We start from the raw sequence: 6,747 nt of genomic DNA on the forward strand, positions 1-6,747 counted from the left end.
TACTACTACTACTACTATTATTCTTATTCTATAGTTGGGAAATTACCACCACAGCATAGAAACTTGTTTATTATTATTATTGTATTGTTGTTATTACTATTATTATTGTTGTTGTTGTTATTGTTATTGTTGTTGTATTATTGTTATTTATAATTTGTACAATTAACCTCCCTGTGGTTCGACTCCGGTTTTGCCGGGTTATTTATTACTTCGACACTCCTGCACTTGGGAGAAGACATCAATCTTTTAGTCGTGTCAATAAGATACCTTTAATTTGTGGTAAATGTTCATTTTAAATGCAGGCCTATCACATAAATGAAAGGATTGATTGATGAATTTAAGAACTGAAATTGAAAGGACAAAGAGATGGTCAAACTTAGAAAAGAGATGTCGGTGCAATCCAAACCAGAACACTATTCGGTAATTCGATCATATCTGGAGCTGTAGATCTCAGATTTAGGTCTACTTTATATGGATGGAAAGGTAAGACATAGTCCTACAACTTTTATATGGAGCCTAAGATCTAAAAAGGTCATTTTTAAGTCCAAATTATAGCAACAACAAAGAAGCCCGAATCTCTCTTCCAGCCTGAACACTGTTCAGTATTTGGCCCATATCTGGAGTTCTAGAAGTCCAAATGAGCTGAACGTTTTACATAAGAAAGCTAAGACAATTTCCTACAACTTTCATGTTTTTAAGTGGCTCCAATTTTGACGTTAGCAATGACGTTTTGGGCAGACAAGAGAAGATAAGGATTGTCACCAAGTCAAGAGTTGGCCACCCACTCATCAATTAGTCATCAAATCAATAATTCCCAATTTTGGCCTATAAAAGGAGGCATTTGCCATGCATTTAGGAATCTTGGTATCCAGATCAAGATCATGCTCTTGCTTTCTCTCTTTGTATTTTTTGTAATGTTTATGTTTTGCTTTACTTAATATCAAGTTTATGCCTTTCAATTCCTTTCATTTGCTTTATTAACTCTTATCTTATTTATGTTCTTATTTTGTTTATTTATTTTTCTTTCTTTCATTATGTCTAGCTAAGTTTATTATGTCAAGGTGAAAAGGTTACACTAATGGTGTAAGAATAAGTATAGTGTAAACTTAATATGGACTTTAATGTTTGATACTAACATGTTTTGTATTTGTTATCTTGTTCACTCTTTAATACTTTGCTTGTTAAATGACTAATCTTAATTTATGTTATATAATACTTGGTACAACAAATGCTTGGCACTTTCATAGTTCATACTATATGGTATAACTGACACCTGAGCTATGAAAGGAACTTGATTTGTTGTTAACATAAGTTATAATCATGAATGCTTGACGAGATTTACAAGTATTAGCATTAATTGATGAGATTTACATGTATTAGCATTAATCGAATAAGATGACTAATGTAATCATGTTAACAATCTATAATCTGATTGGAACCTCCTTTGTGTGTGGTTTCCAATTGAATAATAAAAGTTTATACTATACTTGTTTGGCATACCATTAGTGGAACCTCTAACCTTGACATTTGTTATTATCATTGTTTAATCCTTACATTAATATTCTATCTTCAAGTTCTCATCATCATCTTCTTCTTCTCTTTCTTTATTATTATTATTATTATTACTACTACTACTACTACTACTATTGTTATTATCATTATTGTTGTTGTTATTGTTGTTGTTGTTGTTATTGCTGTTCTATTATTGTTATTTATAATTTGTACAATTAGCCTCCCTGTGGTTCGACCCCGGTCTTGCCGGGTTATTTATTACTTCGACTCTCCTGCACTTGAGAGAAGACATCAATCTTTCAGTCGTGTCAGTTAGTAGCCATTATTGTTGAAGAGCTGGAGTTGGCATCCATCATTGTTGACAAAAGAGCAAGAGAAGCTGCTATGGATGTCTATAAATAAAGGCATACATGAGAGAGAAAAATGAAAGAGAGATAGCAAGAACAAAAAAAAGAAAAAGAGAGGAAAAAAGGAAGGGCTGCCACCAACAGCCCTGCTGTCCTATGTAGCAATAAGAGATGAGAGTTGCGTGAATGTGATCCTCCTCCATGTGTTGTATTTTTTCTCTATCTCTAATAATATTTATCTCTTTCATGGATGTAAGCAATTTGCCGAACCATGTTAAATATTATGTATCAGTGTGTTTAGCCTCCTATAAACAAATATCAGTACATCACCAGTCGAATTCCGCAACAAATGATGAATCTAAACTGGTTGAGTCTGCTGTCTCAGTGCATAGCATGCAGATGCAATCAAGTCAACGTGCTTGGAAACCTGCTCCTGGCTTGAAACCAAAGTCATTTCTGGAAATTCAACAGGAAGAACAAAGGAAGATTCAGGTTGGTATGGCAGTTCCTGAGATCAGCTCTTCTGTCCACCACACAAGCTCACCTACTCCTTGGGCAGGGGTTGTGGCCATTTCAGACCCAAAAATTTCTAGAGAGATTCAGAGAGAGGTAAATAATACTGAGATAAATGTGGGAAAAGCAGAAACTTCACCGTCTTCAAGGAGCAAGAAAAGCAAGTTGCATGATCTATTGGCAGAAGTTGTTTTGGCGAAGTCTAACGATGCAGAGATGGAAGTTTCTGACTCTTTATATAGCCTAACTACTCAACAAGTCACAACTACCAGTGTGGCATCTATAGATGATGGAAACTTCACTTAGGCTAAAGACACTAAAAAGAGTCGCAGAAAGTCTGCTAAAGCGAAGGAGGCTGGAGCTAAGGCAGCAATGCCTGTACCTTCTACTGAAATGGCTGTTAGTTCAGGTCCCATCGAGAAAGGGCAAGGCTCTCGCACTGTGCAGCAGGAGAAAGAACTATTGCCTGCAATTCCATCTGGCCCTTCTTCGGGAGATTTTGTTTCTAGGAAGGAGGAGTCAGCAAACCATTCTTCTTCTCCAGCATGGTTTGCTGATTCCATGAAGCTTCCTAAGCCCACATCTTTAAGGGACATCCAAAAGGAACAGGAGAAAAAGGTCTCTTCTGTCCAGCCTCAGAATCAAATACCAATTCCTCAGAAGCCTCAGCCAACTCAAGCCACCCATGGAAGTGGATCTTCATGGTCGCTTTCTGCATCTTCTCCGTTGAAGGCTGCTTCTCCTATCCTGATGAATTCCCGTGCTTCTTCTCAGCCAAAATACAAAGGGGATGATGATCTATTTTGTGGCCCAATTGATCAATCTAAGCAGGACCCTAAGCAGTATGATCCTTTCTTTGCGCCTATCTAACCAACTTTTAGTATATAAACCATTGCTACTTAAGTCGAAACATCCCTTCTATTTTTTTTAGAACTGCACTTGGGAGCATACTGGTTTTCTGCTGAGTGCTTTGGTCTGCTTTATTCTATTTTGTAGTAGGTTTTTACTTGTTTGATCAGGAACTTTCTCTTGTTTGGGGTTCTGCATTTCCTTTTTGTTGCTGTTTCCGTACCTGACCAAAATTGGCTATAGTGCAAGGCTGCAGATTAATTGGTTCCTCTTCAACCAGCTGAAAGTAGTAAACAGAATACCTCGTTGTTTCTATCCACTTCACTTTTTGTCCCCTCTTGTGTTCGAGTTGCTTGATTGTTCTAGTTATTGCACAGAATGATAACATTTGACCTTTTCTGTTTGCCTAATACATCACTCCCTCTCATTTTCTAGACATCTTTCTAAATAGAAGTTTTTTTTTAGTGTTTGTAACAAGAGCTGTCTTATGTTGGCAGAAAACTTCTTTCTCCATTCATGTGAAGACGTGGAAACCGAGCTCAATTGTCGTGAAATGTTTGTAACTCATTGTAATAAGCTGCGTTGCAACATATTTTCAGTCCTATAAAAATGAAAAAAATATTACATTGAATTAACTCCTTCAACCTCGCCGATTGAATAAAAAAGGTTATTATAATTTTGAACAATCGATAAACACGCTACTCTTAGGAAATGAGTCTTGATTTTTTTTACTACAAATTTAGAAGCTGTTTTCTTTCCCTAGTATAACTATCTAATTTATTTCATCATTTCAAATAATGAATAAAAAAATAAAAATATATATTCAATTAATTTCACCTTTTTTCTAATAAATTTTTATTCATTTTACTATTTACTAACTCATCTCGGTAATTAAATATTTGAAACTTAACAATTTAAAATTAAAACAGACTTCAAAAATACTAAAATATTATTTAATAAATGAAAATGATAAAATTGTTAATCACGATCCATACCGTAACAACGTTTTGAATCCATTCAAACTGAATTGGTATTTGCTCCATTATAATGACCCAATGTTTCTGATAAGTCGCAATGTTATTTAATAAATGAAAATGATAGAATTGTTAATCATGATCCATACAGTAACAACGTTTTGAATCCATTCAAACTGAATTGGTATTTGCTCCATTATAATGACCCAATGTTTCTGATAAGTCGCACTATATATTAATCCAATTTGAATTATCTTCCCTGTTTTCTACCCCGATCAAAATATCCTCTGTTTCATAAAAAAAAAATTAATTAAATCATTCAAAATTTAGAGCATGAAGTGGCAATTAGATCTATGCTTTGAAGATATTCAGATTAATATTATCAATTAGAATAATTTATGGTTAGCTTTTTTAAACCAATAAAATAAAATATTCAGGTTCTACTCAATTAATACTATATTTATGATTACTATTTGTATCTTATTATATTTATAAATTAGAAATAGGAGTAATTTTTTTATGCTAATCATAATTAATCTAATAATTTTATAAATACTTCAAATATTTTGTGGAAAGCGTGAAATGAATTGAAAAAAAAAAAAGGAAATTGTAGCAAAAAGACGCGGTATTGAGGGCATTTGCCCTATATGTGCAAATCAAAATCGAGCAGATCGAAGCAAAGCCTCCCGTTGTGGATCTTATGACGACATGAAGTTCTCGAGTTGGTATTCAGTGAGCCAACATGGACTCGGAGGTCAGTGATTTCGATGGATTTCCGGAATATCTATATATAGTTTTCGTCCGTCTCGTCTGTTTAAAAGGGGCATAGACAAAGGCCGATTTTGTTTTGGGACTGCAACAAATTTCCAGATTTGGTCGGTGCTCGAGTTTAGTGATTGTTAGTACTTACTTTTAAATGTGGCATATTTTGCCAAAATTCAAATAACTGTTAAACTTTTTAGTCTTCGATTGTTGTGGAAACCTTTGGGTCTATTTGTTTCTTTCGTTAAATCATTACTCCGTGCTGTCTCTTCAGTTGCCCCCCCTGAAGAGAAATTGAAACTGAAATTTTGCTATCTTTTTCTAAACAGATCAGAATTCCCTCATCTTGTGAGCCAGGGCAGTTGGGGAACCAAAAACACTCATGTAAAAGCAGCCCCCAGTTGCATCATTAGGGAGACAGAAATCTGTGGAGGGCAGACCTGCTGAGTATTCTCATTTGTCCTATCCTGCCATTACTCAGTCATCTGTTGAAGGCAAAAGAGATACAATGAGCATGCATTCAGGTAAAGTACTACAGGCTGTTCATCTTTACCTATCAAGAATAGTTGTGTTCATCCTTCGTGTTATTATTCTTTTCCAGAGGCCATGGAGTTCCAAGCTTGGTGTGAGAGTGAATGTGTTAAGACTTGTCAGGGCGAACGGTATCGATGTTCATCTTTCTTCTTTTTCCTTGACACTTATTTGCTAGAATTTTGATTTTCATCAAACTACATTTTAAGCAACACGGTAACAAGCATCTATTGCAGCTCAATAAATATGCGTTTAACAGATTTTACTCTTCCCACTCCAAAGATTACACTATCTTACAGGCATGTATTTAACAAGTACTACAGGCTTAGTAGCATGGCTTCTCTGCCAGACGGCTCAAATTCCATGTATAGAATAGAATTTAACTAGCTTTCTCCATTTGGCTCTGACCCATGGTTCAATACAAATCCAGTTCATTTATCTGAAAGTAGACTTGACCTTTGTTATGTTCTATAAGTTTCATCTCATGCAATGACAATTCCTTGTGATAGATACAAGTTTCTTGGAATACTGCTTGAAGCAATCCAGATCAGAGGCTGAGATGCTTCTGATAGAGAATCTTGGATCATTTGATCCTGACCACGAGTTCATGGACAAATTCCTCAACTGCAAAGACATGTTAGGAGCAGATGTTCTTGAAATATCCTTCCAAAGTCAGAATGACTGGAAGACCAGTGGGACCAGTGCCAAAGATGTGACTTATGACAATGCAGGTGTTGGATATTACAGCCGCCAAGATGGATCCTCAAAGGGCGGAGGCAAGAAGAAAGGGGAAAAAGGGAAGGTTAGCCCTTCTGTTTTAGGATTTAATGTTGTCAGTAACCGGATCATGATAGGTGAGATTCAGACAGCGGAGGATTAAGAATTTTGAATGGTAGCTGTAAATACATTTGACTACAGTTGTTGTTAATGTTTTACATTACGATTTTGTTTTTCTAGAGTGATCAACAACAGCAGTAGTAATTTGATCTGCTCAAGCAATTTTGCGGTCTGAAATTCCTGTAATAGAGTTACTGTTAATTTTCTCAGGAAAAAAAAAACGGATTTATCATAAACCATGAAGGCAACCTGTTGGTCTTTCATTCATGTTGTCCAAGATAATATAGCAATGAATTTTCAGTCTTGAGATATACGGACAGAGGTTTAGGTGGGAAATTTTACACTGAAGCTGGTGGCTTCATTTGTAACATATGTAATTAGGTTGGTTATGCGAATCTGGAATTCTTCAATTTAGCAGTTAA

At 35.4% G+C, this 6,747-nt stretch overlaps 1 pseudogene; it reads left to right on the forward strand.

Moving 5' to 3' along the window:
• Positions 1-2,213: 2,213 nt before the first annotated feature.
• Positions 2,214-6,368, forward strand: LOC105117092 (uncharacterized; annotated as a pseudogene).
• Positions 6,369-6,747: the final 379 nt, after the last annotated feature.

The sequence above is a fragment of the Populus euphratica genome, unplaced genomic scaffold (assembly GCF_000495115.2).
Source record: "Populus euphratica unplaced genomic scaffold, PopEup_1.0 scaffold1172.1, whole genome shotgun sequence".
Lineage (NCBI taxonomy): Eukaryota > Viridiplantae > Streptophyta > Magnoliopsida > Malpighiales > Salicaceae > Populus > Populus euphratica.